This window comes from Scylla paramamosain, chromosome 48 (assembly GCF_035594125.1).
Source record: "Scylla paramamosain isolate STU-SP2022 chromosome 48, ASM3559412v1, whole genome shotgun sequence".
Classification (NCBI taxonomy): domain Eukaryota; kingdom Metazoa; phylum Arthropoda; class Malacostraca; order Decapoda; family Portunidae; genus Scylla; species Scylla paramamosain.
This window is the reverse complement of record NC_087198.1, coordinates 6,214,599-6,231,813: the sequence shown is the minus strand read 5'-3', so window position 1 is coordinate 6,231,813 and position 17,215 is coordinate 6,214,599. Positions and strand designations below refer to the sequence as shown.

General features: G+C 40.5%; 1 long non-coding RNA gene across 1 annotated transcript in view; it reads right to left on the bottom strand.

Annotated features, from left to right (window-relative positions):
• Nucleotides 1–15,832: 15,832 nt before the first annotated feature.
• LOC135095177 (uncharacterized) overlaps nt 15,833–17,215 on the bottom strand; it is a 3,011-nt gene continuing 1,628 nt past the window's right edge. The window contains exons 1-2 of the long non-coding RNA XR_010264093.1: nt 16,902–17,215; nt 15,833–16,064 (exon numbers count right to left, since the gene is read on the bottom strand). The exon at nt 16,902–17,215 is cut by the window's right edge and continues 1,628 nt beyond it. This is a non-coding gene — a long non-coding RNA (uncharacterized LOC135095177). The remainder of the gene's footprint in view (nt 16,065–16,901) is intronic.

The following is a 17,215-nucleotide window of genomic DNA, read 5'->3' as shown; positions in this document are numbered from 1 at the left end:
CTAGCGAACATAAGTAAAATATGTTATACACTTTTTTTTTTAACATCTTCACAGTTCAATTCGTCGTAATACCATTTTCTGCTTTTTTTTTTTTTTGTCAAGTTCTTACAATACACGTTGATTGTACAGTCACTGGTGAGTCTGATGGGGTCAACAAAACTGGCTATCCCGTATATGAAGTGTGTTATGACAAATAATTCGCGCATTTTTCGCACTCCAGCTCGAGCTGTAGTGATGAGGCGAGAGTTGCGTGAGTTGCCAGGCAGAATCTTTCCCTCACATGCAGATCAATCAAAATATGCAAAATACGGCAAAGCGGTGGCACTCATGAAGGAATGTCATAAAACAAGAAAGACGCGCCGTCAAAAGTTACCTCCATGAAGGTGTTAACGAGACTGAAAGCGCTATTTTTCTATGCGATGGACGCCAAAAGGTGCTCCCACCAAATCATCGTCGTGCCCTTCAGAGGCCAGGTGGACCGGTGAGTTGTAGAGATGTGCGCTAACTAAATTAGAACCCGCAGGGGAAAGCTCCTGCTGACGGAATAACAAATAACAATAAATAAATAATTAAATAAGTAAATGAATAAATAAATAAAAAATAAATAAAATAAAAAAAAATGTGTGTGTGTGTGTGTGTGTGTGTGTGTTTCAAACAGTCTGCATCACTATGATCAGGTTAGTTTCCTGACCTCATCTGAGCTTTAATTTTTCCCCTCGTAGGCTATTGAAATCCAAGGACTAGGGCAGAGATTGACGCAAAAACAACCCTGCGCTTCACTTGGAACGGACTTCAGAGTAACATTGGCAACCCTGGTTACTACACACTCACACAATGACAACCCTGATTACTACACTCTCACACATTAGCAACCCTGATTACTACACTCTCACATATTGGCAACCCTGATTACTACACACTCACACATTGGCAACCCTGATTACTACACACTCACACATTGGCAACCCTGATTACTACACTCTCATATATTGGCAACCCTGATTACTACACACTCACACATTGGCAACCCTGATTACTACACACTCACACATTGGCAACCCTGATTACTACACACTCACACATTGGCAACCCTGATTACTACACGGTCACACAATGTCAACCCTGATTACTACACTCTCACACATTGGCAACCCTGATTACTACACACTCACATTCTTGGATGGAGGAGACAAGAGCACAGTGAAAAATGTCACCGATACTGAAATCAAAGTATGTGAAAGGTCTTACCCACTGACGCACAAACGCAAACTCCTCGCGTGATTACAGAACCATATTGTGAAAGGTTTTGGCGTCTCAGCTCGACTCTTACTAGGTGTGACTGGCGATTGCTAAAGTGATTTTGATTCTAATGATAGTCTAACAAGAATTTTATACTACTGATGAACAAAACACCCATGAGAACCCGGCGCATTATCCCTGTGGCTTTTGAAAATAGTCTTTATGAGAAACCAAACGCATTTCAGAAAAGGGACCTTGACATGCCTGGCGGTGCAACATCTACAGGCTAAAGATCTGTGTTCAGAAACGCTTTGCTCTCTCACCACGACTATTCTCAAAAGCCACAGAGATGATTTGCTTGATTAAAAAAAAGAGAGAGAATAAATAAATAGATAAAAATCGGCCTTAAAAACTCACGTAACTGCACCTATATACAGCCTTTTGAATGTAGCGGAGGTGTGGCGCAGAAGTGTTTCATGATATTGCCCTTAACTTCACCTCTTCTCCCGCCGCAGTTTGCTCACCTGACTCCAGGCAAAAAGTACACGTTAGAAGTGAAGGAGTGCTTTACAACAGTGCACTGTGACATACTGACGACACTTGAAGAATGGACGGAACCAGAGAAGCCACGAGTGCTGGAAAAGACAGAACTCCAGACGACAACAGACACCACCATCACCATCCAGCTGCCCGTCCTGCAGAACCCTCCACGGTCTGTGTGACTGTGTGTGTGTATGAGAGTGTGTGTGTCAGAGAGAGAGAGAGAGAGAGAGAGAGAGAGAGAGAGAGAGAGAGAGAGAGAGAGAGAGAGAGAGAGAGAGAGAGAGAGAGAGAGAGAGAATATGTCTTATTTGCTCATATGAAGTTCTATTTGTACTATACGTATTTACTTGACTGTGTGTGTGTGTGTGTGTGTGTGTGTGTGTGTGTGTGTGTGTGTGTGTGTGTGCTGCGAAAAAGGCCAAAGTTCATGTGTTTATCCCGCCGGTCGTGCTCTAGTTGTACCCTAACCCACTCAGTGATTGGTTACTGGTGGCAGAATGCACTGGATATTGTTGAGGAAATACAGCGGCGGCGGCGACGAACATCACACGAAGAAGCAAGACACTGAAAAGAAAGCACTGGTAATGGTTCGCACAGGAAGGGAGTTGTTACTTTAAGAAGTTTAATTCAATGGACTTTTGAAATCAATTGGGGAATTAGTCAAAGTCTGGTATCTCTTCCCGGCTTGCGTAGCAACAGGGGTAAGAGGACAACGAAGCAAAGAAGACTTATCAGATTCGTCAACCTCATTGGCGCGGCGTAATTATCTGGGATTTGTTTGAGCTGGCTTAAGACCTTACCATTATAGAATTAATTTTATCGTATTAAGGGCTCCCCATTCTCTGGAATTAGGTGAAAAATTCGCCTCTATAACCTGGCCAAGCAGGAGAAATTACGTTTATTCACGGGGTAAATTTATCATAGAAGTGGTCAACACAGTGACGCTGAGAGGGGGAAAAGTAAGGAGAAAAGGAAACTGAGGAGAGGAGGGGAAGGGGGAGGGGTTAGTCACATGATACTGAGACTGTCTGGTCATCCCCGCACATTACATGGGCCTTAGCCTAAAAAAAAAATAGAAATATACATAATTAATTTCCAGCACTACACCACTACCACCACCACCACCACCATGGCTGCCAGATGAAAGAAGAGGAGGGAGAGGAGGAGGAAGAAGAAGAAGAAGAGGAGGAGGAGGAGGAGGAGGAGGAGGAGGAGAAGAGGTGCTCTGTTAAGACCAAATAGCATTTCACAGCTCTTCCTGACTACCCAAAGCACATCAAACTGGATAAGCACAGGTTAGAGAGAGAGAGAGAGAGAGAGAGAGAGAGAGAGAGAGAGAGAGAGAGAGAGAGAGAGAGAGAGAGAGAGAGAGAGAGAGAGAGTGAGAGTTATAGGTATCTTGTTGTTATTCTTCTTGTTTTTCTTCTTCTTCTTGTTTTTCTTCTTCTTCTTCTTCTTCTTCTTCAATTTGAATTAGTAGTAGTGGTGGTGGTGGTGGTGGTAGTGGTGGTGGTGGTGGTTGTTGTTGTTGTTGCTGTTGTTGTTATATTAATAGTAGTAGTAGTAGTAGTAGTAATGATAATAACAATAAAAATAATATTAGTAATAGTAATAGTATTGGTATATTTAAGGACACACACACACACACACACACACACACACACACACACACACACACACACACACACACACACACACACACACACACACACACACACACACACACACACACACACACACACACACACACACACACACACACACACACATATATACATACACACTGCCCCCCCTCTCCCCCTCCTCTCCCCCCCCACAGGTTGGCCTCTCCCCCTCCACCACCACCACCACCACCACCACCACCATCACTGACTTTATATTAACAGATTTATATATTGAAGATATTTTTCCTTTTAGTTTTGAAGAAGAGGAGGAGGAAGAGGAAGAGGAAGGAGGAGGAGGAGGAGGAGGAGGAGGGTTAGGTGTGGCCCTCCTTCCCCCTCCCACACCAATGCAGTCCCAGCCTCTGATTGGCCAGCCCTCAGCCAATCAGGAGAGAGACTTTATGGCCTTGCAGGTAAGTATGTTGTGGTACTGACCCCCTCCTAGTCACCCTTGTCATGTCCCCTGTGCCACTTGAAGACCCCCACCAGACCCTCTCTTAGTCACCCTTGTCATGTCCCCTGTACCAAAACACTAACTACTACTACTACTACTACAACTACTACTACTACTACTACTTCAGGTGGAGGAAGGCCGAAGGGAACTGGAGGAGGAGAGAAAGAGACACAGGCTGGAGGTTGAAAACATAAGGTCTCGATTTAGAATGATGACAACGACCACAACCACCACCAGCACCTCCCCCACTAGTCTGCCTTTCTCTTAAAGTCCCAGCGAGGATCACCCGCCCTCCTCCCCACCCTCCTCTCTCAGCAGATGGGAGGTGAGAGGGAGAGAAAGAGACAAAGAGAGAAAGAGGGAGAGGACACCCACAATTCACACTGAAAATGTTCTGATGCCTCTCTTTAATTGCTCAGGGCCTGGACAGACTGAGAGAGGAACTGATGAAAGAGAGAGAGATAGAGATTGAAGAGAGAATTGCAAGTGTAAGAGAGGAAGAAAGGAGGAAATTAGATGACGAAAAACAGGTAAGACAGACAGAGAGAGGGAGAGAGAGAATGTAATGAATAAAAACAATGATTGGATGGTAATTGGTGCAAGAAAAGAACGACGTTTGTTGTGAAGGACAGGCAGGAGACGGGGGAAAGAAACACACAGAGGAATGAAGAAAAACATGAACAAAACACAAGACAACAACAAATTCAACACCAGAACGACACAATACACAGACAGAAATACAAACCCAAGCTATCTACACATGAAAAACACATTTACACACCTGTAAACATAACACATTACACACTTACACATCTGAAAATGCCCAAAAACTGTGTCCCTCCTCTACCTGGCTGTTGCTCACACCTGCACCACCAACACTTGATTTGAATTAGTGTGATGTGAGTAAACCACAGAAACTTTCAATCAAGTCATTACAGACACTGCCACACACACCCAGACACTGCCACACACACCCAGAAACTGCCACACACACCCAGACACTGCCACACACACCCAGACACTGCCACACACACCCAGACACTGCCACACACACCCAGACACTGCCACACACACCCAGACACTGCCACACACACCCAGACACTGCCACACACACTCAGACACTGCCACACACACCCACACACTGCCAAACACACCCAGACACTGCCACACACACCCAAACACTGCCACACACACCCAAACTTCAACCAGATGGCACCAATGCTATAATATCTATTTCTAAAGCTGAACTCTTTGCTCAAACCTTTGCTAAAAACTCTACCTTGGATGATTCTGGGCTTGTTCCTCCCTCTCCTCCACCTTTTGACTACTTCATGCCACGTATTAAAATTCTTCGCAATGATGTTTTCCATGCCCTCGCTGGCCTAAACCCTTGGAAGGCTTATGGACCTGATGGGGTCCCTCCTATTGTTCTCCGAAACTGTGCCTCCATGCTTGCACCTTGCTAGTCAAACTCTTTCAGCTCTGTCTGTCAACATCTACCTTTCCTTCTTGCTGGAAGTTTGCCTACATTCAACCTGTTTCTAAAAAGGGTGACCGCTCTAATCCCTCAAACTACCGTCCTATTGCATTAATTTCCTGCCTATCTAAAGTTTTTGAATCCATCCTCAACAGGAAGATTCTTAAACATCTATCACTTCACAACCTTCTATTTGATCGCCAGTATGGGTTCCGTCAAGGCCGCTCTACTGGTGATCTTCTGGCTTTCCTTACTGAGTCTTGGTCATCCTCTTTTAGAGAATTTGGTGAAACTTTTGCTGTTGCCTTGGACATATCAAAAGCCTTTGATAGAGTCTGGCACAAAGCTTTGATTTCAAAACTACCCTCCTACGGTTTCTATCCTCTCTGTAACTTCATCTCAAATTTCCTTTCTGACTGTTCTATTGCTGCTGTGGTAGACGGTCACTGTTCTTCTCCTAAATCTATTAACAGTGGTGTTCCTCAGGGTTCTGTCCTGTCACCCACTCTCTTCTTATTATTCATTAATGATCTTCTAAACCAAACTTCTTGTCCTATCCACTCCTATGCTGATGATACCACCCTGCACTTTTCCACGTCTTTTCATAGACGTCCAACCCTTTAGGAGATAAACACATCACGCAGGGAAGCCACAGAACGCCTGACTTCTGATCTTTCTAAAATTTCTGATTGGGGCAGAGCAAACTTGGTATTGTTCAATGCCTCAAAAACTCAATTCCTCCATCTATCAACTCGACACAATCTTCCAGACAACTATCCCCTCTTCTTCAATGACACTCAACTGTCCCCCTCTTCTACACTGAATATCCTCGTTCTGTCCTTTACTTATAATCTGAACTGGAAACTTCACATCTCATCTCTAGCTAAAACAGCTTCTATGAAGTTAGGTGTTCTGAGATGTCTCCGCCAGGTTTTCTCACCCCCCAGCTGCTAACTCTGTACAAGGGCCTTATCCGTCCATGTATGGAGTATGCTTCACATGTCTGGGGGGGTTCCACTCATACTGCTCTTCTAGACAGGGTGGAGTCAAAAGCTTTTCGTCTCATCAACTCCTCTCCTCTAACTGACTGTCTTCAGCCCCTCTCTCACCGCCGCAATGTTGCATATCTAGCTGTCTTCTACCGCTATTTTCATGCCAACTGCTCTTCTGATCTTGCTAACTGCATGCCTCCCCTCCTTCCACAGCCTCGCTGCACAAGACTTTCTTCTTTCTCTCACCCCTATTCTGTCCACCTCTCTAACGCAAGAGTTAACCAGTATTCTCAATCATTCATCCCTTTCTCTGGTAAACTCTGGAACTCCCTGCCTGCTTCTGTATTTCCACCTTCCTATGACTTGAATTCCTTCAAGAGGGAGGTTTCAAGACACTTATCCACCAATTTTTGACCACTGCTTTGACCCTTTTAAGGGACTGGCATTTCAGTGGGCATTTTTATTATTAGATTTTTGTTGCCCTTTTCCAGTATCCTTCCTACATAAAAAAAAATATATATATATATATATATATATATATATATATATATATATATATATATATATATATATATATATATATATATATATATATATATATATATATATATATATATATATATATATATATATATATATATATATATATATATATATATATATATATATATATATATATATATATATATATATATATATATATATATATATATATATATATATATATATATATATATATATATATATATATATATATATATATATATATATATATATATATATATATATATATATATATATATATATATATATATATATATATATATATATATATATATATATATATATATATATATATATATATATATATATATATATATATATATATATATATATATATATATATATATATATATATATATATATATATATATATATATATATATATATATATATATATATATATATATATATATATATATATATATATATATATATATATATATATATATATATATATATATATATATATATATATATATATATATATATATATATATATATATATATATATATATATATATATATATATATATATATATATATATATATATATATATATATATATATATATATATATATATATATAGAGAGAGAGAGAGAGAGAGAGAGAGAGAGAGAGAGAGAGAGAGAGAGACCATAAGAAAATGAGAATTTATCAGAAATCCCAGAAATTGTTAGTGTTTTAATTTTTCATGTTTCTATGGCAGGAATCGTTTAGTTGGGCAAGTCTTTCACCAACTACATCATTTTTTTTGGTTTCTTTTGTGCATTAGGAGTGATGGAATTTGTTCAGTCATATTCCAGTTAATTTTTTCAGTATTACGAATTGTTCAGGTGGTCGAATGTTCCAGCTATCGGTTTACTCCAGCCACCCTCACTGAGCAGATATGAAAACAAGAGCCGCTGAGAGGTTTGAACTATTCGTCTGCTGCTTTTAGTGTTTGCGGTGCTGCTCCAAGTTGTTCTCTTCGCTTATTCCAAGGCCATCAGCGTGGCAAGAACCAGTAAGATCATACAACTTCAGGCATTTAAGTACTTCAACAACTCGATTACTCTTTTTACTGGCAGTGGTAGTGTTCCAGAGAGAGAGAGAGAGAGAGAGAGAGAGAGAGAGAGAGAGAGAGAGAGAGAGAGAGAGAGAGAGAGAGAGAGAGAAAGAATTATTATTATTATTATTATTATTATTATTATTATTATTATTATTATTATTGTTATTATTATTATCTAATAGAAAAAAAGTAGATTTGTTGTTTACATGAATACATTAAAAAAAAACTTTAATTATTTAATAGAAATAAAAAAAATACGTAGATTTGTTGTTTACATGAATACATAAAAAAAAAACTTTAATTATTTAATAGAAATAAAAAAAAAATACGTAGATTTGTTGTTTACATGAATACATTAAAAAAAAACTTTAATTATTTAATAGAAATAAAAAAAAATACGTAGATTTGTTGTTTACATGAATACATTAAAAAAAAACATTACTTACCCTATTTTATAATACACATTTCATACAAAAAACAGACCATTGTGTTCACCTGCACCACGACACACTACCAAGCATGAGAAGCCAAAACTAAAATAAATAAATAAATAAATAAATAAATAAATAAATAACTGCTGATGTTAAAATATTTCATTCAAAAACTCAATAACTGTTCTTGATGTCAGTGGCGTTTGAAAAAATATATATTTCTCCTACGCCACAACATTCTATTAAAGTCGAAGGCAGGAACCACAACAGTAAAAACTGACTGTAGACATGAGAACAACTCCAAGAACTCGAATACTTCTTTTAATGTCAGTAGTGTTTGAAGAATGCATGCTTCACCTCCACAGCCACATTTCATTAACCTCGCAGGGGAAAAAAAAAGACAATTTCTGGAACTCATTACTCTTTTTGTCATTAGCGACTAAGAAAATAATCGACGACACTTACACTGCGTCCTATCAAGGTTGGTGGAGAACATAAGAACATAAGAAATAAGGGAAGCTGCAAGAAGCGACCAGGCTTACACGTGGCAGTCCCTGTATGAAACACTCCTACCTATTTCCATCTGTTATCCCCATCCATAAACTTGTCTAATCTTCTCTGAAAGCTCTCTAGTGTCCTAGCACTAACTACATGATTACTGAGTCCGTTCCACTCATCTACCACTCTATTCGAGAACCAATTTTTTCCTATCTCCTTCCTAAACCTAAATTTTTCAAGCTTGAACCCGTTATTTCTTGTTCTACCCTGGTTGCTGATCCTAAGAATTTTGCTTACATCTCCCTTGTTATAACCCTTATACCACGTAAAGACTTCTATCAGGTCCCCTCTTAACCTACGTCTCTCTAGAGAATGTAAATTTAACCGCTTCAACCTCGCTTCGTAAGGAATACTCCTCATCCCCTGTATCCTTTTAGTCATTCTCCTCTGTACTGATTCTAAAAGACCTATATCTTTCCTGTAATGTGGGGACCAGAACTGCACAGCGTAGTCTAGATGAGGTCTGACCAGCGCCAAGTATAATTTTAATATTACTTCCGGCCTTCTACTTTTAACACTCCTAAAAATGAATCCTAGTACCCTATTTGCCTTGTTTCTGGCTTCTATGCATTGTTTCCCTAGACGGAGTTCAGAGCTAACTATAACTCCTAAATCTTTCTCGTACCCTGTACCTACCAGAGTTTGGGTGTTTAATGTGTACCTATTGTGTGGGTTTCCTCTACCTACGCTAAGCACTTTGCATTTATTGATATTAAATTGCATTTGCCATCTATCCGTCCATTCATTCATTCTATCTAAGTCTGTCTGCAAGGCGATGGCATCCGCTTCTGACCTAATTAATCTACCTATCTTTGTGTCATCCGCAAATTTACTAACATCGCTACTAATTCCACTATCCAAGTCATTGATATATATTAGAAATAATAATGGCCCTAATACTGATCCCTGTGGCACCCCACTAATGACATGACCCCACTCGGATTTCGAGCCGTTTATTAGCACTCTCTGTCGCCTGTTACCAAGCCATGACCCTATCCAACCTAACACCTTCCCATCTATCCCATGCGCCCTAACCTTTCTCAGGAGCCTTTGATGGGGCACCTTGTCGAATGCTTTACTAAAGTCCAGATATAAGATATCATAACTATCACCATTATCTACTGCCTCGTACACCTTACTGTAAAAACTTAACAAGTTTGTCAGGCAAGACTTCCCCTTCGTGAAGCCATGCTGTGACTGATTTATCAAGTTATGTTTGTCTAAATGTTCCCTAATGTTCCTGGCTATTATTGACTCTAACATTTTACCTACAACTGAAGTTAAGCTGACAGGTCTATAATTAGACGCTAAAGTTTTATCCCCTGTCTTAAAGATGGGTACTACATTAGCCTGCCTCCACATTTCTGGTACCTCACCCGACTCCAGTGATTTCCTAAAGACAGAAACTAACGGCTCACTAATAATCTTTTTACATTCCTTCAGTACTCTGGGATATATTTCATCAGGTCCTGGTGACTTGAACTTTTTAGCCTATCTATCTCCTGCTCCACTATCTCCCTAGTTATGGAAATATCCGTCAGCTTCTCATACTCATCTGCTCTAAACACCTGCTCACTATCTGGCATATCCTGCATGTTTTACTGAGTGAAGACAGTTAAAAAATAATCATTCAGAAGTTTACTAATCTCCTCCCCAGAACTAACCAGCTCCCCATCTGCTGCCTTTAATAGACCTACAGTATCCTTATTTTTCGTCCTGTATACCTGATAAAATCCCTTGGGGTCCGTCTTCGCCTGGCTGGCTACCTTTAATTCATAATTGTCCTTAGCTTTCCTCGTTAACTTCCTGACTGTTCTAACTAATTCATTATACTGTGTCCTTAAAACTTCCTCACCTGCCCTTAATCTCATATATATACTTCTCTTACGCCCTATATAATGCTTTAACCTAGCAGTCATCCATTTAGGGTCATTTTTTTGTGATCTTATTGTCTTATACGGGATATTTGCTAATTGACCTGTATGAACTTTATCTACGAAGTATTTATACAATTCATCTACATTTACTTCACCTAAACCCCTCATCTCGTTCCCTACCATCCTCTCCCCTCCCTCATCAACTCGCCTCGACCTTACCTCTCTCATTTCAGCATGACCTGACATTCCAACATACTCACGCCTATCTCTCCCCTTCTTCTTTCCTCCTCCCTTCTGGAGCCTCACCTCACCTCCCTCATCCTGCCTTATCTCTCTGAACTCCGTCCCTGACCTGACCTCACCCTGCATCCCTTGCCAGTCCACTCCTTGGAGGTACCTTTTTAATTCTTCAAAATCTGCTCTCCTAAAGTCAGGTATTTTACTAGTGTTTTTATTTCTAACAGTTTCTTCCCATTCTAGATTGTACCTAATTTCCCTATGGTCACTGTTACCTAGCTGTCCTCCAACCTCTACCTGCGTGACTGCTTCCTCCCTGTTAATAAGAATTAAATCTAGAATATTATTCCCCCTTGTGGGTTCTACGACTACCTGTTTTAAAAAATTATCCTGAATTACCTTAAGGAATTCCTCTGCTTCCTTGTTACCCACAATCAGACTCCAGTCGATATTCCTAAAATTAAAATCTCCTACCACACATACCTGACTGTACCTACCTGCTCTATTTAATTCCTGCCACAGTGAGATGTTAATTTCCTCTGTACTGGTCGGTGGTCTGTAAACTACCCCTAGTACTACTGACTGCGATCCTTCCTTAATATCTACCCATATCGACTCTGCTTTGTTATCTGTTTTAATTCTATTGTTCATACAGCACTGTAATGTGTCCCTAACGTATAACGCGACACCTCCTCCTCTCCTGTTTTCTCTATCTTTATAGAACATTGTATACCCATCTATCTTAACCTCTGGATTAAATACTTTTCCTGACATATCTAACCAAGTTTCAGTTAAGGCAATGATATCAAATTTCTCTACACTCGCTATTCCTCTAAGCAAGTCTATTTTATTCAGAATACTTCTACAATTTGTGTAGTAAACACTTAAGCTATTTCTCACCCTCCCTAAGCTAGCTTCCTTTCTAGATTTAACTAATTTGCCCCTTGCCTTCTCCTCACTACCCCTTCTTCCCTCCCGACTAACGAAAAAAGTGCTGGAGTGCAGTTACCTCCCGCTCGAGTGTTTCGGCCAAAACACGAACACCCTGGCGTGACCAAGAGTCCACTTCATTACACCTCTCCAGTCAGTGATACCTCTGGAAATTCTCAACTTTTCACCACAAAACGTTCCATCAAGGTCGGTGGAGAAGCCTGTGTTCTTTATATACCTGTGTGTGTGTGTGTATGTGTGTGTGTGTGTGTGTGTGTGTGTGTGTGTGTGTGTGTGTGTGTGTGTGTGTGTGTGTGTGTGTGTGTGTGTAAGGGGAGGAGGTTGCCGGTCTCTGTCTGTCTGCATGCCTGTTTGTATGTATGGTTGTCTGTCTGTCTGCCCGTCTGCTTCCCCTGTCCCCTCACTCTCTCTCTCTCTCTCTCTCTCTCTCTCTCTCTCTCTCTCTCTCTCTCTCTCTCTCTCTCTCTCTCTCTCTCTCTCTCTCTCTCTCTCTCTCTCTCTCTCTCTCTCTCTCTCTCTCTCTCTCTCTCTCTCTCTCTCTCTCTCTCTCTCTCTCTCTCTCTCTCTCTCTCTCTCTCTCTCTCTCTCTCTCTCTCTCTCTCTCTCTCTCTCTCTCTCTCTCTCTCTCTCTCTCTCTCTCTCTCTCTCTCTCTCTCTCTCTCTCTCTCTCTCTCTCTCTCTCTCTCTCTCTCTCTCTCTCTCTCTCTCTCTCTCTCTCTCTCTCTCTCTCTCTCTCTCTCTCTCTCTCTCTCTCTCTCTCTCTCTCTCTCTCTCTCTCTCTCTCTCTCTCTCTCACACACACACACACACACACTTTTCCACTCCGCTTCGCCTACAACGAAACATCCCCACACACCGGAGGAACTGCACACACAAGCAAAAATGGAACCAATTAATACAATATTTTATATGAGAGGAAAACAAGTACATCACAAACTGACGCACATACTCAAGGACGCCACGTACATAAACACAACTCCAGCAGAAGAAAATGAACATCGTCTCTTCAGGAAACCAGTAAACACATTTCGAAAAGCCTTACCTGAACCAATATATGAATAATACAACTGTTGTACTATTATTTTAGAAAACTAAATGAACTGAAACACCTGTGACGCAGACAAGACGGCATTTCTGTCATATTTCATTCTCATACTTCTGTCACTGTTCTTCACCCAACCTCTACTACTTCTTCTTTCAACCCCACTGTCTATCCCTCATTATCTGATTCGATCCCTCTTGTCTCACCAGCCACGCACATACATCAATAGCCTAAACAGGTGTGTAGAAGCCTTACAAAAGGACTCCACCACCACTTCCTCCTCCTCCTCCTCTTTCTCCTCCACGCTTAACCCACATGGCGTCTGTGTGGAGCAATTACTGAAGGGAAGAAAGAAGGTGAGAAGCGAAATAATGCAGAGCTGAAGGAGGGAATTGGAGCAGGAGGTGGAAGAGGTGTAGTGGGTGCAGAGAGAACAGAATGCAAGATATGAGCGCACAAGAGGAAAGAACGAGGGGGAAGAAGAGGGGAAAGAAGGGAAGAGTGAGAGTGGTAGAGGGTAATAGGAGGAAGGAGTGTAAAGCAAGGAAAGGAGTAAAAGAATGTAGAGGAAAGAAGAGAGGAAGGAAGGAATAAGGTGAAAAAGAGGGAATATGTAGTGTGAGACTGGGCAAGAGAAACGAATGAAAGGGTGCAAGAGAGAGAAAGTTGCAGGAGAAAGGAAGGAAAGTGAAGGAGTGTGGAGGAGGGAAGGAAGGCGCGAATGTGGAGAGGAAAACAAGAATGAATGAAAAGGAAGGAAGGAATTGCAGTGAAGAAAGAAAGAAAGAATGAAAGAAGAAGAGGGAAGGAGAGAATCGATGAGAGAAAGGAAAATAATGAATAACAATGGATGTGTAAAAGGGAAAGAGGCATTGAGTGGAAGCGAAAACGTGTTGATTATGAAAAGGAAGAAGGAAATGAATGATAGTGAATGAAAAAGGGGGAAAAAAAGGGGAGAATCCACGTGAATAAATTGGGCAGAAGGAAGGAGTAAGTGGAAAATGGAAGAAGAGGAAGAAGTAGGAAAAAGAAGAGATAAAAACAAAAAATAGCACAGTAGCGATTTGTTACGAAAGAGGAAATAGAAAAGAGGAAATAAAGTAGAGGAAAAAATATATAAATCCGATCACAATTCAGATTTAATTTCCTGCACGAGTTTGTTTTGTACTTTGTGTTGTGGTGGTGGTGGTGGTGGTGGTACAGGTGTTAACGGCTGTGGTTGTGTTGCTGTTGTGTTGGGGCTGTGGTGGTGGTGAACCAGATGGTGTGGAGCTGGGGTTGTTGTTGTTGCTGTTGTTGCTGTTATCGATTTTTATATTGTTTTACAGAGAGAGAGAGAGAGAGAGAGAGAGAGAGAGAGAGAGAGAGAGAGAGAGAGAGAGAGAGAGAGAGAGAGAGAGAGAGAATGTTAAAGGAAACCTGGTGTGTCGTGGCGTTGACCACACTGAAAGGCAGGCATCTACTCGTAACTAGGAGTAGCCGGAGATTGTAGGAAGCCGTGCCACGTAACAAGGAACATAATATACCATTTTGTCTCAATCCTTATTTATATTTCCAGTTCACATTACCCACATCAGTGCACTACACATTCTCGATCCAATGGGCATATTTGTTGCTCCAGTCCGGCACTACAACCAGACTTGTAATTAGAACCAGTGGAGTTGGCACCCCACTTTCCACACGATCAGCTACACTGCCCTCACGTTGACACCACTCGGCCCGACTCGTCCACCTGGCAACCTAACGCCGTTGGCTGCTAACTCCTGCAACCATACACCAACATAACTATTCTTACACAACCCTTACTATGCATCGCCCGATAATGGACAGTTGTTACCTAGCCCAACAATCACAATTCACTTTGTTCTCCCCGATAAGGAACATTATTTATAGAACCCGTTAAACACACAATGAATACTTAACACTTAAGTGTAGTTATCAATGCCTCCGAATAACACCTTATCCATATACTTAGTGCCACGAAGATTACTATAGAAACAAACACCCAACATACATTTCCGTGCATCCTTTAACACGCGGACAACAGCAAGATTTGAACGAGAGAATAACCCACATTCTCCAATAGCCCGTCCTTGGGTCGACACAGGGCAGTGTCCAGTGAGCCACGCTGTCTCACAACTGAGTTACTGCATGACTGACCGCAGTCCTCTCAGTGCTCTGACCTAAGCCTTGTCACGTCTTCACTTCCTCAGTACCAAATCATCGACGCACACCTCAAGCTCCAATTATACTAAATTACAGACGACTCCTCAAAGCATCACGTTGTGGTGAGCTGAAGCACACACCAACCATACATACCTTTCATTTCCCCTGAAGACTAAGGGCTCAGTATTACAAACATGTATGTGAGCCAAGCTGATCTGTATCATGTTTGGCTGAACTCTGTAACAACTTTGCTGGGTCACTTATCTGAGTGCCTGGCAAACATTTGAGCCGTGCAGACATCACTGCTGCTACAAGCCACTCAAGTAGTCACCAACCACTACACTTCGCAGGTACCTGCCACACACACCTTTGTTTATGCTTGTACTGGAATCACACCAATAAGAACGTCTTATTTTCACCAGTTTGCCAATAGTGCTAGTAATAAATAAATAAATAAATATATATATATATATATATATATATATATATATATATATATATATATATATATATATATATATATATATATATATATATATATATATATATATATATATATATATATGAGGGAAGCAAGGATACACCAGACTTCCTTCTTCATTTATTGCAACGTTTCCAGGTGTAAACATTCTCCACCTTGCAGGCAGCAGCTGGATGAGCAAGTGAGGTATGCTAAGATGGAGCGACGGAGACAGGAAAAGGTGACATTGGGAGGCAGCCTTGGGACATCCTTCCCTCGCAGGTGTGATGCAGGCCTGGAGAAGGTGTGACATTGGGAGGCAGCCTTGGGACATCCTTCCCTCGCAGGTGTGGTGCAGGCCTGGAGAAGGTGAAGGACAAGCGAAGAGCCTCATTAAAGGTAAGATGGAATAATGTAGTCAAATTGATGAAACAAATAAGGTGTTACATTTCGATAGTTAAAGTATTGATGAATAGGTCTAGAATTCTGGTCCATAAAGTACAGAGATTGTTCATAGAACACTGGTGACTTAATAAAGCTAGTTGATAGACAGTAATTAGTACAAGAAATATTTCACCTCTGAAGGTTTTCCATTACATACATACATCATTATAAAAAAATGCTATGCAAGTTTGAATGGATAGTCATCTTGATTATATTAGAAGTTGAAGTTTACCATTTAATCAAGAGGGTAAATAGTCATGTATTATTGGTCACTTGGGATATGCAAACTGAAGTCTACGGACCAGCGTGTTCTTGCAAAATATTTTAATTATATTTTTTATAGATTTACATGTTTTCTTCAATGAATGTGTAACTATATCGTAAGCCACACAATGTCCTCCTTTCTGGCAAATTTGTTGTAATTTCTTAGCCCCTTCCCTTGTTAGAAATACAGTCCTTCATTAGAAAGCTGCAGCATTCACTCTCTGATCTGATGATGATCAAAATCTGATAAATGATAACAAGGGACTCATTATCAATGATAACAAAGGAACTCATTATCATGTATTTGTTAATAATTAACACTGTTCACAAGGAGTAATACCGCTGTACGACCAATACTGCTGTTTTATATATATATATATATATATATATATATATATATATATATATATATATATATATATATATATATATATATATATATATATATATATATATATATATATATATCACACACACACACTTTCATACCTTGTGATTCGATCGTTCTTCAATTCTAATAACTTGACCAGGATTGGCGAACAAATCTTGTGGTCCAATTCGACCGCGGTCCTCCAACTGGATCACAAACATCGGTTCAGGTTCAAGTGAAGCCACTCATGCCGTCAGTGAGGCAACTATTGTCATCCACGTAAGTGAATGAATGTATTACTTGCTACTCGTGTGATGTACTGGTGTGCTGTGGGTGAGGCTTATGGTTCGATAAATACCAAATATACACCATCGTCTGCAGTGGTGACTGACTGTTGAACCAAGGTCGTTCACTGACCTGGTGGGCGGCGCAG